Consider the following 19,612-nt stretch of genomic DNA (forward strand, 5'->3'; position numbering starts at 1 on the left):
GACTAGACGGACCTTTGTTGGCAAAGTAATGTCTCTGCTTTTCAATATGCTATCTGCTTTATTCAGAATCTATTGATTAATTTGTTAATCTCATCGAAGAGATAGCTTCACAGCGACATCTAGACTAGCATTTGACCAAATATTTGGGTTCTGTGTGTAGCCACATTGACACATAAAACTCACCATCCATCAGTGGGGAAAGGAGTTGATACCCTCTCTCATGAAGGATGGTACTTGGCCCCACGAGCATCAAAGCTGCACTCGCTTTCTCCCCAGTTCTCAGATTTCCCCTGGAACTCGTGGGGGGCCCCTTCCCCTGAGACTCAGCCCTGAGCCGTGATTCAGGGCCTGAAGCATCATCTGGAAGAGCTGCCTTTCTGTTCTTCCCTCCCTGGTTCTCCCCTGCGACCCTACACAAGATTCGTTCTTCTCCGTTGACCGAAATAAGATAATGGGAAGAAAACCCCTAAAATCCTTATGGAATCACCTTTCCTGAGGACTTCCCCAGCTCGTGTCAGACATCCATATGGACTCAGATGTTTCTGAATCCCATTTGGCCTGGGCTGAGACCTGGGATTTCCATGTGAGGGTTTGAGCTTTTTTTCCACCTTCACAGGAGAATTTGGAGCTACTAGTCTGGCTATGAACCAGAGAGGCAAGAAAGCGGGAAGGATTTTTTTTTTTTCTTTGACTACTATCATCTTTCTTTTATTATTGGAGTATAACTGCTTTATAGTGTTGTGTTGGTTTCTGCTGCACAGAACAGTATATGCATATACATATATGAGCCATATATACAGATATGTACTGTATACATAGTATATATGTATACATATATCCCCTCCTTTTTGAGCCTCTCTCCCACCCCCACCCATCCCACCCATCTAGGTTATCACAGAGTACCGAGCTGAGCTTTATGTGCTAAACAGTAGCTTACTACTAGCTGTCTATTTTAAAAGGGGGAAGGATTTAGGGTTAGGAGATCAGTCCTGGGTGTTCATTGGAAGGACTGATGTTGAAGCTGAAACTCCAATACTTTGGCCCCCTGATGCGAAGAGCTGACTCATTGGAAAAGACCCTGATGCTAGGAAAGATTGAGGGCAGGAGGAGAAGGGGATGACAGAGGATGAGATGGTTGGATGGCATTTCACCGACTCAATGGACATGAGTTTTGACAAACTCCAGGAGTTGGTGATGGACAGGGAGGCCTGGCATGCTGCAGTCCATGGGGTCGCAAAGAGTTGGACACGACTGAGCTGCACTGAGGGATTTAGCCAGGAAAGAGGAAATGAGGAGGGGAGAGAGAAAGGCTGTGGAAGGTCTGTGTGTGAGAAATCCAGGGACAGCTTTGGGGTGGAAGCAAGTGGAACAGCAGAAGGAGAGGCTTTGAGAAATGTTGCTATGGGTTATAAATCTAATCCTCTTCCATATTCCTGGAGATAATGCAAGCAACAGTTAGACTTTTTGAAAACCACATTTGGTTTTTAATTTGGTTATCTGATCCAGGACTCAGATACTTTATGCTGGATTCCACGGCTAGACAGAGCCCTGTGAACCCTGAATTTTTAGTTGGGGTTACTAGCATCTTCTTGCCTGGAGAATCCCATGGATGAGGGAGCCTGGCAGGCTGCAGTCCAGGGAGCTTCAGAGTTGGGTACAACTGAGCTGGAGTGCATGCAGTGCAGTGAATGAGTCATCCTATTAAGACTGCTAACGAGAGCGACACTTTATAATCAAACATTTATGAACGCCCCCAAGCTTAGCAACAGATTGCTTGGGGAGTAGCCCCATCTTGTGGAGAAGCCTAAAAATATTGGGTTGGCCAAAAACTTAGGGGTTTTCTGTAACATCTTATGGAAAGACCCAAATAAACCTTTTGGCCAATCCAATATTTCAGTGTCACACTGCTCAAGGTTAAGGAATTGAAGCAAAATGCATTTGAGTTTTAATATTATTACCCTTTTGGGAACATACCGTGAACTTTTATGTAATTGGACCAGTACCTTTTCTGTGAAAAACAGCTATTTTTCATAGGTGATGAAGTCACTTCAGCAGGTGATACTGAGTCTAATTGCAATAACATGTTTAAAAATGTCTAGATGACTCACCTTTAGTTTCCCGTGAAAAGCATTATTGTCGGCATTTAATTCACTTAATGTGAGTTTTAAGCAAATTGAGGCTGAAAGTGCTCATGATTACCTTGGACATGAATAAAGATTCCCATTAAACTCAAAGAGGCCGAGTAAACCATTGAAGGATAGAGCAATGAAAGAGATGGATGCATGAGAAGGTTGGTGTTATATGGTTAAGACTTCCTTTGTTTTTCTACAAGTTTAATAACGTTCTGAAATGCAGCAGAAGCCTAGATTTCCTTTCTCTAGGTGTGGTTAGTGTTAAGGAAAGGGCTGAGGTAGGATGTAGAATCGCTTCTTACTAGAAAAATCTGAGACCAACTCTTTACCTTCATATGTGCAAAAAGACCGCATACAAGGAGCCCTGAGTTCTCATCCTGGCCGGTCACCACCTGCCTCCCTCATCAGGAGGAACCAACTTAACTCCAGGTACCAGTTTCCTAATCTGTTCTGTGAGGAAATCAACCTTGTAAGATGCCACCGTACAGGTTGAAGAGTAGAAGCAGACCAGACGCGTTGCACGATGCTTAGGAGGAGAAGCAAAAGTGACCTCTGCTTCCCAAGAGGCCCCTCCTTCGGGGGGGCCCAAGAGAGAGGAGGCAGTGCCTGGTGCCCAGGTGTAGGTGGGGATGTGAACTCCCTGCTATCAGAACCTACCTGTGCCATCAGGACCTGGTGGACGGTCAATGCAAAATCCTACATTTTTGATCTGAAGGATCAGAAAACACTGGATTTATGATAGGAATTTCAGGTCCTGTGGGCACTTGGAGTTTCTAACCGGCCATTAGTAAGCCAGGCACTGTTTCAAGAAGAGAAGACTTATTTCCAAAGTGAGCAGGGGAACTCTGCTATGATTTTCTTCCCAGAGCTCTATGGACCACATAGCATCTTTCCCAAAAACTTCAAGCTGGGTCGGGGGTAGGAGGGGCTCCACCAGATGGCGCTGTGTCTTGCTCTGGGATCCCCGCACCCCGACTGGAAGCCTTATATGTTACTATGTCTGTGGCAGGAGCAGTGAACCCCAGTATGGGATCTGTTGCCTCCAAGATCCAAAGAGGCTCAACAAAACCTGTGCTTCTTTCTAGTTCAGGAAATTATATTTGGAACCGCAGCTGTAGTTAAAAGTCAATTCCTGGTTAAGCTTATTTTGTGTCATTCAGTGCTTCTCACCCAAAAACAGTTCTGTCATTTGGTCCTCCTTTTTTTTGGAGGGGTGGGGAGGAGGCGCCGGTCATGTAGAATCTTAATTCCCCAACCCGGGATGGAACCCATGTCCCCTGCAATGGAAGCATGGAGTCTTAACCACTGGACCACCAGGTTAGATATGCACAAAAACACCACTCCATTTTAAAGGTGCTTTTATCAAGTGCATGATCCTGAAACCTTGGACACACAGGAAAATGTGAAAATTAAAATTAACTCGTGAAAATTAAAATGTCAAGTTTTGAAAAATTACTTTACAGTGGTTGGACAGTCTGTTTAATTCCAGGCTAGTTCAACCTGAAGAAATTACAGCCTGGTTTTTGGCAGTATTTTGGTAATAATGATAGATGAATTCACAAGTTTTATGTAATTGTCTGCAAAATGCATAGGAACATAGTCATAAAGTATGTTCAAATCTATCAGCAACTCTGTTATTTTTGTATTTGAAATGACATTTATATTTGCTAATAACATTTAGATAGAGAAAATAAAAGTGATTCCATTTTAGAAACAGTTAAAAAAAAGTTGTTTAAAATAATTCTTCTGTTTGTGGTTAAACCACCAGCTTGAGACATAGGGTCATTTCTTTTAAAATTTCTTTTCCATTTTTAGAGATTACTTTTTAAAACAAGTTGATATACTGTGTTTTATGATTATGTGTTGAACCATGATAAAATCTAGACTACAAAATATGGTGCGTTTAGAGATTTCTAGTTTTGTTTTTTTTTAAACTTTAAAAGTTATTTTACTTTGAAATAATTTCAAACTGACAGAAATTTCAAGAGTAGTTCAAAGATTATCCTCATATCCTTTAGTGTTATCTGTAGTTAGTGTTTTACCTTATTGGTGTTATTGTCCCTCTTTCTTAATTATTAAAACATTTTTTTATTGGAATATAGTTGATTTCCAATGTCGCATTAGTTTCAGATATACAACAAAATGAATCAGTTATACATGTATCTATTCTTTTTTATCGTCACCCTGCTTATTTAACTTATATGCAGAGTACATCATGAGAAACGCTGGACTGGAAGAAACACAAGCTGGAATTAAGATTGCCGGGAGAAATATCAATAACCTCAGATATGCAGATAACGCCACCCTTATGGCAGAAAGTGAAGAGGAACTCAAAAGCCTCTTGATGAAAGTGAAAGTGGAGAGTGAAAAAGTTGGCTTAAAGCTCAACATTCAGAAAATGAAGATCATGGCATCCGGTCCCATCACTTCATGGGAAATAGATGGGGAAACAGTGGAAACAGTGTCAGACTTTATTTTTGGGGGTTCCAAAATCACTGCAGATGATGACTGCAGCCATGAAATTAAAAGACGCTTATTCCTTGGAAGGAAAGTTATGACCAACCTAGACAGCATATTCAAAAGCAGAGACATTACTTTGCCAACAAAGGTCCATCTAGTCAAGGCTATGGTTTTTCCAGTGGTCATGTATGGATGTGAGAGTTGGACTGTGAAGAAGGCTGAGCACTGAAGAATTGATGCTTTTGAACTGTGGTGTTGGAGAAGACTCTTGAGAGTCCCTTGGATTGCAAGGAGATCCAACCAGTCCATTCTGAAGGAGATCAGCCCTGGGATTTCTTTGGAAGGAATGATGCGAAAGCTGAAACTCCAGTACTTTGGCCACCTCATGCGAAGAGTTGACTCATTGGAAAAGACTCTGATGCTGGGAGGGATTGGGGGAAGGAGGAGAAGGGGGCGACAGAGGATGAGATGGCTGGATGGCATCACTGACTCGATGGATATAAGTCTGGGTGAACTCCAGGAGTTGGTTTTGGACAGGGAGGCCTGGCATGCTGCGATTCATGGGGTCGCAAAGAGTCGGACACGACTGAGCGACTGAACTGAACTGATTCTTTTTTATATTATTTTCCACTTTAGTCCATTATAGAGTATTGAGTAGAGTTCTGTGTACTATATAGAAGGTTATTATTATTAGTTTCCTATTTTGCACTCAGGGCTTCTCAGGTGGCTCAGTGGTAAAGAATCCACCTGTTAATGCAGGAGACATGAGTTCAATCCTTGGGTTGGAAAGATCCCTTGGAGGAGGAAATGGCAACCGAGGATATCCTGGAGTGTGAAGTCAAGTGGGCCTTCAGAAGCATTACTATGAACAAAGCTAGTGGAGGTGATGGAATTCCACCTGAGCTATTTCACATCCTAAAAGATGATGCTGTTAAAATGCTGCACTGAATATGCCAGCAAATTTGGAAAACTCAGCAGTGGCCACAGGACTGGAAAAGGTCAGTTTTCATTCCAATCCCAAAGAAGGGCAATGCCAAAGAATGTTCAAACAACCACACAATTGCACTCATTTCACATGCTAGCAAGGTCATACTCAAAATCCTTCAAACTAGGCTTCAGCAGTATGTGAACTTCTAAATCAGATGTACCAGGTGGACTTAGGAAAGGCAGAAGAACCAGAGATCAACTTGCCAACATCCGTTGGATCATAGAAAAAGCAAGGGAATCCCAGAAACAAATCTACTTCTGCTTCATTGACTATGCCAAAGCCTTTTACTGTGGATCACAACAAACTGTGGAAAATTCTTCAAGGGATGGGAATACTAGACCACCTTGCCTGCCTCCTGAGAAAACTGTATGCAGGTTAGGAAGCAACAGTTAGAACTGGACATGGAACAATGGACTGCTTCAAAATTGGGAAAGGAGTACGTCAAGGCTGTATATTGTCAACCTGCTTATTTAACTTCTATGCAGAGTATGTCGTATGAAATGCTGGGCTGGATGAAGAAGCTCAAGCTGGAACCAAGATTGCCGGGAGAAATATCAATAACCTCAGATACACAGATGACACCACCCTTATGGCAGAAAGTGAAGAAGAACTAAAGAGCCTCTTGATGAAAGTGAAAGAGGAGAGTGAAAAAGTTGGCTTAAAGCTCAACATTCAGAAAACTAAGATCATGGCATCCGGTCCCATCACTTCATGACTGATAGATGGGGAAAAAATGAAAACAGTGACTGACTTTATTTTTTTGGGCTCCTGAATCACTGTGGATGGTGACTGCAGCCATGAAATTAAAAGACGCTTGCTCCTTGGAATAAAATCAATGAGAAACCTAGACAGCATATTAAAAAGTAGAGACATTACTTGGCCAACAAAGGTCTGTCTAGTCTGAGCAACTTCACTTTCACTTTTCACTTTCATGCATTGGAGAAGGAAATGGCAACCCACTCCAGTGTTCTTGCCTGGAGAATCCCAGGGACAGGGGAGCCTGGTGGGCTGCCGTCTATGGGGTCGCACAGAGTTGGACACGACTGAAGTGACTTAGCAGCAGCAGCAGCAGCAGCAGTCAAAGCTATGGTTTTTCCAGTAGTCATGTATGGATGTGAGAGTTGGATCATAAAGAAAGCTGAGCACTGAAGAATTTATGCTTTTGAACTGTGGTGTTGGAGAAGACTCTTGAGAATCCCTTGGACAGCAAAGAGATCAAACCAATTCAATCCTAAAGGAAATCAACCCTGGATATTCACTGGAAGGATGGATGCTGAAGCTAAAGCTCTAATACTTTGGCCACCTGAAGTGAAGAGCCGACTCATTGGGAAAGACCCTGATGCTCGGAAAGATTGAAGGCAGGAGGAGAAGGTGATGACAGAGGATAAGATGGTTGGATGGCATAACTTATTCAATGGACATGAGTTTGAGCAGTCTCTGGGAGATTGTGAAGGTCAGGGAAGCCTGGTGTGCTGCAGTCCATGGGGTTGCAAAGAGCTGGACATGACTGAGCAACTCAACAACAACCAGTATTCTTGCCTGAAGAATCCCATAGACAGAGGAGCTTGGCGGGCTACAGTCCATTGGGTTGCAGAGTTGGACATGACTGAGTGATGAGCATGCATGCATGCATTTTACATTTAGTGGTTTGTATGTGTAGAGAAGGAAATGGCAGCCCACTCCAGTATTCTTGCCTGGAGAATCCCAGGGACAGAGGAGCCTGGTGGGCTGCCGTCTATGGGGTTGCACAGAGTCGGACACGACTGAAGTGATTTAGGAGCAGCAGCAGCAGTGTGTATGTGTCAATTCCAGTCTTCACATTTATTCCTTCCCCTGGCCCCTTATCCCTTGGTAAGCATAAGTTTGTTTTGTACATCTATGACTCTACTTCTATTTTGTAGATGAGTTCATTTGTACCCCCCACTTTTTTTAGATTTCACATATAAATGATATCACGTGCTATTTGTCTTTCTGTATCTGACTTACTTCACTCAGTAAGACAATATCTAGGTCCATCAATGTTTTCGAAAATGACATTCAGTTCAGTTTAATCACTCAGTTGTGTCCAACTCTTTACGACCCCATGGACTCCAGCATGCCAGGCTTCCTTGTCCATCACCAACTCCCAGAGCTTGCTCAAACTCATGTCCATTGAGTCGGTGATGCCATCCAATCCTCTCATCCTCTGTTGTCCCCTTCTCCTCCTGCCTTCAGTCTTGCGCAGCATCAGGAATTATTTTGTTCCTTTTAATGGCTGAGTAACATTACACTGAATATGTGTACCACATCTTCTTTACCCGTTCCTCTGTTGATGGCCATTGTTGCTTCCATGTCCTGGCCATTGCTTATAGTGCTGCAATGAACATTGGGGTGCGTGTATCTTTTTGAAATATGGTTTTTCCCTGAGTATATGCCCAGGAGTAGCATTGCTGGGTCACGTAGTAGTTCTGTGTGTAGTTTTTTAATGAACCGCCATCCTGTTAATTGTCTGTATTAATTTATTTTCCCACCAACACTGCAGGAGGGTTTTCTTTTCTCCACATCCTCTCCAGCATCTATAGTTTGTAGATTTTTTTTTTATATAGCTTTGGGTAATATAGTCATTTTCACTATATTGACTCTTTGAAACCAAGAGCTTGTGTCACTCTCCGTTTGTTGGTGTCGTCTTTTCTTTCATTAGTATCTTGTAGTTTGAAAGCACGCAACACTTCATGAATTTGTGTGTCATTCTTGTGCAGGGGCCATGCTGATCTTCTTGGTATTCTTCCAGTTTTAACATGTGTGCTGTCAAAGTGAGTGAGCAATAGAGAGTTCTAATTTTTTTTCATTGTTGTCTCCTCCCTTGATAGGTAACTTTTTGATTTTAGGTTTTGGCTTATCTTTCCAGAGTTTGATTTTTAGAATGTAAGCAAGTACATGAGCACGCATGCATCTGCCCATTTCCTTCTGTTTACACTGAGAGTGGCATACGACACACTGCTCTGCACTGTGCCTCTCTCCCCTGTGTCCGTGAGGTCGCACACGGCAGGATATAGAGGCCTCCCCATGCCTCTTCACTCCACTGCATGGCTGCGTCATGGTTTATTCACACAGTCCCGCATTGAGGAACATTTGGATTGAGCTTTAACACTCCTGGCTCCTTACTCTTTCCTTGGAACGCTTTTGCTCTGAGTTGCAGTACACTCCTCTCTCACGGCTTTCCTGCTGCTTTCTGACTCTTCTGTTTCTATCATTTGTTCCCTTCCCGCAGCTCACACACTGAATCTCACTGTCCCCATGCCCAGCGTCACCTCTAGTCTCACTTTTTACCTTCTTCTTGGGGGAACTAATTTACATCACTATGATTTTTATGCTGACAACTCTTAGATCCATATCGTTAAGCCCCTATTTCTTTTATGAAACACAGATTTGCATTTCCCGATTTTCATTGGAACATTTCCTTCCACATGAATATTTTTTAAGAGACCTCAAATTCAATATACCCCCAAGTGAAGCTCATCAATTTCCCCTCCAAGCTACTCATCTTCACTGATTTCTTATCTCAGATAATAGCTTTACCATTTACCACATTGTTCAAATGAGAAATTTTAGTATCTCCTTCAGATCATCTTATTCTCCACTTCTACTCAGCCACTGGGCTCTGTCAGTTCTGTCTCATCTTCATTCCTGTGGCCACTGCCTTGGTTCAGGACCTTCAGTCAGGTGCCCTAGTTTGGGACTTAAAATCTGGGGGAAGTGGTACAAGGTCAAGGGTGTGTGTGGTGGTACCTGAGGCAGCAGTGAGAGTCAGGGGACCTCTGGAGACTGTCACATAGTGTGACATATTTTGCTGATAGTTGACCTCCAGCATCTCTTGGTTCCCATCTAATTTCTGAGCCTGATCATCTAGGCTTCCTGTCTATCCTCTGTGTGTTTTAAATGATTCTGATAGATTCCTTTTCTGTCATTTATTCAGAGTTGATTCTGGTTGTTTGCAACGAGGGGTTCTGGTTGATCCAAGGAGTAATTGGAACAGTTGAAACATAAGGAGAAGGAGAAGGCTGTGGTGTCATCAAAATGGCAGAACACGTGGGCTCCCTACTCTGGGGCCTGACCACTGAGGTGATGGATGCACCACCAGAGCCACTGTGATGGATGTGGCATTCCTCTGGGAGGCTGGCCAAGCAGCTGCTGAGACAGCTTTCCATTTGTTTCTTTGTTCTTAAACTCCCATTACCTCTGACAAAGTCTGTGTCCTTGACCAAACTTTTGTCAGGCTCCTCTGAGCCCTCTCTGTGACTCCTCTGCCTCATTCCTGGTCCAGGGTTTGGCCTGGAAAGCCCAGTTTTAGCAAGAGTCCTGCTAAGCCAGCATAGAAAGAATCCCCCACCCTGGATATCTAATCAAGTTCCTCTTAGTAATTTTCTATCCACTGACCCCTGACTATTGCCTATAAACTGCCAGCTACCCATTGCTATATTTAGAGTTAAATTCATTCTGTACTGAAATCTAGCTTCTTTACTGCAGTAGCTTGAATAAAATCTGTCTTGTCGTTTTAACAAGAGTCCATTGAAGTTTCTATTGACACCTGAGTTTATGAGTGTTTTCTGTTTCTTGCAATTCAAAAAGAATCTTGAAAAACACAAGTGTTTTGTAATATTAAAATTTAAGCATACTGAATGTTTTATTACCAACTTATTGCTTTCTAAGGAATAAAAACATTTTATTTTTGTTATTTCTTGGATTCACTTTTCCTGTGAAAAACTTAAATGATGACATATAAGGTAGAAACTATTATTTGATGTTCTAATATTCCATTCATACAAAGGAATTCGGGTGCTTATCTGTTATAGAAAAAAATTTACATATTTCCACATGCTTTGAATTCAAAGTAAAACATTAACCGATACAAATAAAATAATATATACAAATAGTAAAGTCTTTAAGAATTGACTTCGCTGTAGAGGAGTACTCAGGGTCAGTGTAAATCAGGTCACCTTTCTTGGAGGAGGTAAGTTGTGAGTCAGCTGGCAAAGGAGTTGAGAGTCAAGGATTAGTAGAAATAATGGGCGAAGCATCTTAAAAAGAGGACTTATAATGCTTTGTTCTGGACATGGACACTCTGTCCACAGGCTTCTGACAAGTCAATTTACCTTTCTGACTATGTTTCCTCATTAGAGTCCCTATTTTCTACACAGACCTTTGTATTCAGCTATATCATGGAGTGAGTCCAGGTTTGGGGGTTTCTTTCCTAGAGAGAGTAATGAAGAATCTTGATAAAGCACATCTAAAATTCCAGAAAGGAGAGCTGAGAACCAGGTAAAGAATGAAAAAGGAGACTAGTGGTAATATCACCTCCAGTTCTCATCTGTTCTCTGTGCCTGGATGCACCTTTTGGCCTATTTCTTCTCCCAAGCACTTGTGGGCTCCAGGGACTTGGGAGCTCTAAGGACTTGGGGTCTCTGAAAAGACCTGCCCTCCAGGCATGAGGAGGCAGAGACCTGTCCCTGAGTGGGGGGTGGTTTGGCCAAATCAGCCTGACTAGGCCACCCCTCTCCTAACTTTCTCTGTCCTACGTTCCTGGGGGATACAGGGAGTGATTGCATTCTCTTACATCTTTCTGTTTTTCAGTCCTCTGGTGTCTTTAGTGGGATTTATTACATTCCAACAGAGAAGGCAATGGCACCCCACTCCAGTACTCTTGCCTGGAAAATCCCATGGACAGAGGAGCCTGGTAGGATGCAGTCCATGAGGTTGCTAAGAGTCTGACACGACTTCACTTTCACTTTTCACTTTTATGCATCGGAGAAGAAAATTGCAACCCACTCCAGTGTTCTTGCGTGGAGAATCCTAGGGATGGGGGAGCCTGGTGGGCTGCTGTCTATGGGGTTGCACAGAGTCGGACACGACTGAAGCGACTTAGCAGCAGCAGCAGCAGCATTACATTCCAAATGGCCTCTGTTTGCAGCTTGGAGTTCTGAAATGATCAAACGATCTAGTAGTAATTTAAAAGAAGCTTTTCTAAGCTTTAAAGCAGTTGAGAGACATAAAATTCCTTCATGATTAATTTCCTATTTACAACAACTTTTACAATTTTTACAATTTCCTATTTACAACAATTTACAATAATTTACAATTATTGTTATCAGTTGTGACTTTTGTTGTTTCTGTGTTCAGAACACATTCTGTGTTCAGAATGTGAAGAACACATTCTGTGTTCAGAATGTGAATAACACATTCTGAATAAATGATTAATTTTGTTGACCATTTATAATACTTTAAAAGACTGATGTTACTAGGGGAGTATAAGGTATAACGTATTTCTATTAAGGCATTCTATTAGAACATCTTTTTATTATGGTTTTTCTGTCAATGTTGTCTGGTTTTTTAACAGGTTTTCCTTATTTTACTTTAGGACTGTTTTTTAGTACATAGCGACTCATTTGAAAAGACCTTGATGCTGGGAAAAATTGAGAGCAGGAGGAGAAGGGGACGACAGAGGATGAGATGGTTGGATGGCATCACTGACTCGATGGACATGGGTTTGGGTGGACTCCGGGAGTTGGTGATGGACAGGGAGGCCCGGCGTTCTGTGGTTCATGGGGTCTCAAAGAGTCAGACACGACTGAGCAGCTGAACTGAACTGATACCATACACTTATAGTGGTTTATACTTTTTATAAATATAAAATGTTTCAGTTAGTTCAGTCACTCAGTCATGTCTGACTCTTTGCGACCCCATGGACTGCAGCATGTCAGGCCTCCCTGTCTATCACCAATTCCCAGAGTTTACTCAAACTCATGTCCATTGAGTCGGTGATGCCATCCAGCCATCTCATCTCTGTTGTCCCCTTCTCCTCCTGCCTTCAGTTTTTCCCAGCATCAGGGTCTCTTCTAATGAGGGAGGTCTTCACATCAGGTGGCCAAAGTATTGGAGCTTCAGCTTCAGCATCAGTCCTTTCAATGAATATTCAGGACCAATTTCCTTTAGGATGGACTAGTTTGATCTCCTTGTAGTCCAAGGGACTCTCAGAAGTCTTCTCTAACACCACAGTTTGAAAGCATCAATTCTTTGGAGCTCAGCTTTCTTTATGGTCCAATTCTCACATCCATACATAACTACTGGAAAAAACATAGCATTGACTAGACAGACTTTTGTTGGCAAAGTAATGTCTCTGCTTTTTAATACACTGTTTAGGTTTGCCATAGCTTTTCTTCCAAGGAGCAAGCGTTCTTTTAATTTTATGGCTGCACTCACCATCTGCAGTGATTTTGGAGCCCAAGAAAATAAAATCTGTTACTGTTTCCATTGTTTCCCCGTCTATTTGCCATGAAGTGATGGGATCAGATGCCGTGATCTTTGTTTTTGAATGTTGAGTTTTAAACCAGCTTTTTCACTCTCCTCTTTCACTTTCATCAAGAGGCTCTTTATTTCCTGTTTGCTTTCTGCCATAAGGGTGGTGTCATCTGCATATCTGAGGTTATTCATATTTCTCCTGTCAATCTTGATTCCAGCTTACGCTTCATCCAGCCCAGCATTTTGCATGATGTACTCTGCATATAAGCTAAATAAGCAGGGTGACAATATACAGCCTTGATGTAATCCTTTCCCAATTTTGAAGCAGTCCATTGTTCCATGTCCAGTTCTAACTATTGCTTCTTGACCTGCATACAGGTTTCTCAGGAGGCAGATAAGGTAGTCTGGTATTTCCATCTCTTTCAGAATTTTCCACAGTTTTTGTGATCCACACATAAAATGTTTATCTTGGTACAAATCTTTAAGACTTTTCTCTTTAATTCTACTTTGTAGGATAGTAGTATCAAAGCACCTCATTTTCTGTATGTGTACAATATCTTTATCCAATCTTAAAGGAGCAATTGCAAATCAATAGAAAGAGAATCACTAGGAAAAAAATAGGAAAGGACATGAATAGGCGATTCACAACCACCCCGCAAATGGCCAATAAATACTTAAGAATATTTAGCTTCATGATTGTTAAAGACTTGCACATTAAACCAGCAATGAGATAACAGCCATTTCTTATCTATCATACAGGCAAAGATGAAACAAAATTAATACACAAACCAATGGATATATTTTAAGTAATAATTTTTTCTAATAATATATTAAAGTAAATAAGCAGAGATCTAGACAAGGATTTTACCACAGAACTATTCATTATATTGTTGTTCCTAATAGTAAAAAAATTGGAACCAACCTAAAAGGAATATTCTGTAATATGAGAACATTTTCATGATATCTTGTAGACTAAATATCAGGATGTACAGATGCATAAAGGGCTTCCCTGGTGACCCGGATAGTGCAGGAGACATGAGTTCAATTCCTGGGTTGGGAAGATCCACTGTAGAAGGGAATGGCTACCCACTCCAGTATTTAGTAAGAATACAGAACACTCCAGTATTCTTGCCTAGAGAATTCCATGGACAGGAGAGCCTGGTAGGCTACAGTCCATCTGGCTAGAGAGTCAGACACAACTAACACATATGCATATACATATATACATATATGTGTTTATGTGAGTGTATATATATATATATATATGTATATGTACATGCATATAAAATAATTTTTTTAAAGACAAGGGAGATGGTAGAGCATTTCTCATAGAAAACAGACTGTAATAGTGCTCAGATTATTGTGTTTTTTTTTTACATTTTCATAATATATGTGCATCATTTTTAGAATAAATCAGTGTAAAAACTGTATTTAAAAAACTTATAATTGTTTAAAAACTATAATTGTTTAAAAGAGGTTGGAGGTTTTAAATAAGAGATGTTACTACATTTTACATAAGAGAAAGTGTTAGGACTTGTTCATGGTGAATTCACTATGTACTTGTATAAATACTGAGATCACTTTATGGATATATTTGCATGTTTTTCTTTTTTTTTTTTCTTCCAATTTTATTTTATTTTTAAACTTTACATAATTGTATTAGTTTTGCCAAATATCAAAATGAATGATATTTTTCTTCTTTAGAGATTGATATAAAAATTTGTGCCTCTTCAATGAGCTGCCTTGCATGTAGTCAGATCTGTTTTATCACTGATAATCATTTCATTGTTTAGTTTGGTGCATATGACATAGATAGACAAAGTTTCTAAATTGGGAATTTTTGAAAGGGAAACAATTTGAACAAAAAGATATTTCTTACGATTTAGAATTATAAAAGAGGAGATTGTGGCTTCACTTCCATTAAAGTATTCAATAATTTCCCCCATCGTTGTGGTCTTTATGTAAATACTAGACAGTAAATGTAAATTATTGAGTCTTTGATGTACTTTGCACAGCTCTGTTCTGCAGTTCCTTAGCTCATCAGGGAGGGGTTTGGGTGAATTTCACTTCCAGCCGCTGGATGGCAGCTAACCTCCACTAGTGGCTGGCTGTTTCCACATCTCTCCACAGCTTAGGCTGCATTATCTAACATACTGCGCTTGAAAGGAAAAAAGAAAAGAACCCAACATGTAGTATCTCTGGATTAATCTCATTTTATTAACCTTCGAACATAAGATTTTATAGGGCATAAGACTGAAATGTTGTAAATCTTGTAACTGGAATTCTGAGGATTTCTTTTTAAAAAGAAAAGAAAAAAAAGCCTGGTAAGCCTAAACCTGTTGATTGCAGGCACGAAGCTCCTTTCATGCATCTACGAATCCATTATTAATAGTGGAGTTTTACCAACTTGACATTCCTCTATTGCAAATACTATTGCAACAGCAATTCCCCGTAACGAAAATATTTGTAAACCTTAGTGGATGGCTCGAAGCAATGGTAAGTTGATGCTCGGTATATTGAAATTCACTCTAATGAATAATTCAGTTCACAAAATTCCAGTTAGCAATTCTATCCCATTTGATAATCACTCAGTAAAATGATAATAAAAAAACCCCACCTGTTTGTATATTTCAGTGCCAGAAAGAAATGTTAGAGTTGATTGTCGTGTAAACCTCAGGCTTCAGTCTAGGCTAATTAAGGAAAGTAGAAATGCAGAATAAGTAAGTATATGTCCTCTATTTAATTAAGGACACAGAGGAAGAAAACTGACACAGGAGGGGCTGGAATTTGCCTTTCACGTTTATCAGTGCTTCCTTCTGCCACATACCCCAAATAACACGACCACTACCAACACAACACATTAAAACGGAAGAACAACAGCAAGGATAACAACAGTGGCATGAAAAACACCTTCAAGAGGCTAAACAGAGGCACTACTTAACAGAAAGAAGTATCATTTCTGGTTTATTACTATATACACTACGTGTGTGTGTGTGCTAAGTCGCTTCAGTCATGTTGGACTCTGCGCCACTATGGACAGTCGCCTGCCAGGCTCCTCTGTCCACAGAATTTCCCAGGCAAGAATACTGGAGTGGGTTGGCTATGCCCCCCTCCAGTAGATCTTCCTGCCCCAGGGATCGAACCAGAATCTCTAAAGTCTCCTGCGTTAGCAGGTGAGTCTTTACGTCTAATGCCACCTTGGATGCATATAGACTATAGGTTAATTTAAAAATGATCACTTCTGTGTGAGATGCTGCTTGATTCACAATATTCAAAATCCTTGCTTCCGAAAATATCCTAGTACAATTTATATTTCTAAAGTGTAATTATTATTCAGGATGAAAACTATTTGAGTTAAAGAATGAGCAATAGAATTTCAGAGAAGGGAACCCTGAGATTCAGGAAAGATAAAAGAGAGGAAGGGACATGGGGACATACCCTGGACACATGAACAGGACTTTGACCTGCCCAGGATGGGAGTGGATTTCAGACAGATTCTGAAAGTATATCTGGAGAAGAACATGGACCCCTATTGCCTGAGTGGGCAATGGTTGATGTCCTTGCACAAGGGTGAGGTTTGTAGGAAAGAGCAGGAGGTGGCTTGAAGCTCTTCTTTCTTCACTGTTGCACATTTTGGCCAGAACCTCCCCTCCCCTTTGCTTTTCCATATATATCAGACAACCTGCCTGACTTCAGGCTCTACTACAAAGCCACAGTCATCAAGACAGTATGGTACTGGCACAAAGACAGAAATATAGATCAATGGAACAAAATAGAAAGCCCAGAGATAAATCCACACACATATGGACACCTTATCTTTGACAAAGGAGGCAAGAATATACAATGGAGAAAAGACAATCTCTTTAACAAGCAGTGCTGGGAAAACTGGTCAACCACTTGTAAAAGAATGAAACTAGAACACTTTCTAACACTATACACAAAAATAAACTCAAAATGGATTAAAGATCTAAACGTAAGACCAGAAACTATAAAACTCCTAGAGGAGAACATAGGCAAAACACTCTCCGACATACATCACAGCAGGATCCTCTATGACCCACCTCCCAGAATATTGGAAATAAAAGCAAAAATAAGCAAATGGGACCTAATTAAACTTAAAAGCTTCTGCACATCAAAGGAAACTATAAGCAAGGTGAAAAGGCAGCCTTCAGAATGGGAGAAAATAATAGCAAATGAAGCAACTGACAAACAACTAATCTCAAAAATATACAAGAATAAAGTAAGTATATTTAAATGAGAGTTTGGACCTGATTTTAATGAGATTTAATCTCTGTAAGAGTTGTGTGGGTGCTAAGTCGCTTCAGTCGTGTCCCTCTCTTTGCAACCCCATGGACTGTAGCCCGCCAGGCCACTCTGTCCATGGGATTCTCCAGGGAAGAATACTGGAGTGGGTTGCCATGCCATCTTCCAGGGGACCTTCCTGACCCAGGGATTGAACTTTTACATCTCCTGCATTGGCAGGCGGGTTCTTTACCACTGGTGCCACCTGGGATTACTGTAAATGTCGAATGGAACTAATTAGAGAAAAAGTCTGATAGAGTGCTTACCATTTAGAAAACTTTCTCTAGGACAAACTTCGGGGACTTAAAAAATGTTTTCCATTAATTTTCTTTTATTTATTTATTTTTAAAAAGTACACATGTAATTCCCCAAAGAGGATAACCGTTTGGAGGAAAATTACCTTCAACTGTGGTTCTTTTAGTCATAATTGCCTCGGTTTTGCTCCTAGGAGATTGCTGTTTTCAGCTCTGTGCATTTTCTGGATTAGAAAAGCAATAGATTTTCTCCTATTGCTCTACATCACACAATGAATTAACACCTTCAATTTTGTTTTCCTGTGCTTTGTTATTATAATGTAATAAGCCATTCGGCACACCATGTTTCCTTCATTCTGTTGTTTGGCTGAAAAACCCACTTGCCAAGCAATGTGCCCATGGTCTGCCTTAGTCTTTAGATTGATGGTGTGATCCTGATTTGTTTCAAAATAATGCTTAGGATGGCAGGAAATTTGGTGATGATGTGAAATTTGCTTGAGAGATCATTTTCCTTTAGGCTTTAGGATAAGAAAGGAGGGAGACTGAAGCAGATGGGGAGGTTAAGAGGATGAAGAAGACCTAGATGTACAAGGTGGAATGGGCCTCACTCAGGAAATTGACAGTGATATGAATGCTGGAGTGACTTCACGGGGAACAGGGAGACACTATCTTCCTTCTAGAATTTTCTCTGGGAGGAGATTCAAATGTTAAACCTTTGTTTTGGTAGAAGGTGAGGAAGGAAGTGGAAAAGCAGAAAGTATTTTCTCCTGGCTCACTGTTGCTTACTTGGAGAACACTTACTGCGAGAACATCTTTATACTCTGCTTCTCTGGTGACTCAGATGCTAAGGAATTTGCCTACAGTGCCGGAGACCTGGGTTTGATCCCTGGGTCAGGAAGATCCCCTGGAGGAGAAAATAGCAACCCACTCCAGTATTCTTACCTGGAGAATTCCATGGACAGAGGAGCCTGGCAGGCTATAGTCCATGGGATTGCAAAGAGTTGGACACAATTGAACGACTAATACACGAAAGGAAAATGGTACAGACTTTCTTAGAGCTTTTTAATTTTTTCCTTTAGTTTTTAGGTATCCTGTGGTTCCTACTTTAAGTGATTTAGGCTAATTTAAAAACTGAGTTTTATGAAAAATTCTTTTCTTATCTTTTAAACCTTATTGAATATTAAGGGTTTATTTTTGATATATCGACTTGATACTGTAGGCTGGATTGCAATAAACTTTGACAGGTTCTCAAAATTTAGTGCTTTATTATTGACTAACTGTGGTTTTGTCTCCTCTGCTAGATTATAAACTTTTTGTATCTTATACCTGAATAACATCATGCTGGGTTTATCCAAGAAGTTCAATAAATATAACAGTGGTTGACTTTGATGAGATTAATGATCTAGACGAAAACATTTTCTTAAAATATATAAATCACACCTAAAATATGGAAATAGGAAAGGAATTATACAACCTAGCTTTATTCTTTAGAGTCTTTCTCTGTATCATTGGTTCCTTTTAAACAATATTAAACAAAAAAATTCCCATATTTTTGATGATGTCATGTTTGAAAGTGAAAATAATCCAAAGAAATAAATTGTTCAGATTAATTTCATGTCAAATGCTAAATCACCAGGTAAGAGCTACATTTTCAAAATCTTTGCCTTATTCCAGCCTTCATGTTTTCATACTCAGTACATTTCAGTTCAGTTCAGTTGCTCAGTCGTGTCCGACTCTTTGTGACCCCATGAATCGCAGCATGCCAGGCCTCCCTGTCCATCACCAACTCCCGGAGTTCACTCAGACTCATGTCCATCGAGTCAGTGATGCCATCCAGCCATCTCATCCTCTGTCGTCCCCTTCTCCTCCTGCCCCCAATCCCTCCCAGCATCAGAGTCTTTTCCAATGAGTCAACTCTTCACATGAGGTGGCCAAAGTACTGGAGTTTCAGCTTGAGCATCATTCCTTCCAAAGAAATCCCAGGGCTGATCTCCTTCAGAATGGACTGGTTGGATCTCCTTGCAGTCCAAGGGACTCTCAAGAGTCTTCTCCAACACCACAGTTCAAAAGCATCAATTCTTCGGCGCTCAGCCTTCTTCACAGTCCAACTCTCACATCCATACATGACCACTGGAAAAACCATAGCCTTGACTAGACAGACCTTTGTTGGCAAAGTAATGTCTCCGCTTTTGAATATGCTA

At 40.8% G+C, this 19,612-nt stretch overlaps 1 protein-coding gene and 1 non-coding gene across 2 annotated transcripts in view; one reads left to right on the plus strand and one right to left on the minus strand.

Annotated features, from left to right (window-relative positions):
• Positions 1-19,612, plus strand: part of DNAH5 (dynein axonemal heavy chain 5) — a 323,884-nt gene that overhangs the window by 18,374 nt on the left and 285,898 nt on the right. The gene's annotated exons all lie outside the window — the stretch shown is intronic.
• LOC133233849 (U6 spliceosomal RNA) lies at positions 8,274-8,384 on the minus strand. Its single transcript, XR_009731897.1, has one exon. It is a non-coding gene; the product is annotated as a U6 spliceosomal RNA (small nuclear RNA).

Source organism: Bos javanicus, chromosome 20, assembly GCF_032452875.1.
Source record: "Bos javanicus breed banteng chromosome 20, ARS-OSU_banteng_1.0, whole genome shotgun sequence".
NCBI classification, from domain to species: Eukaryota; Metazoa; Chordata; class Mammalia; order Artiodactyla; family Bovidae; genus Bos; species Bos javanicus.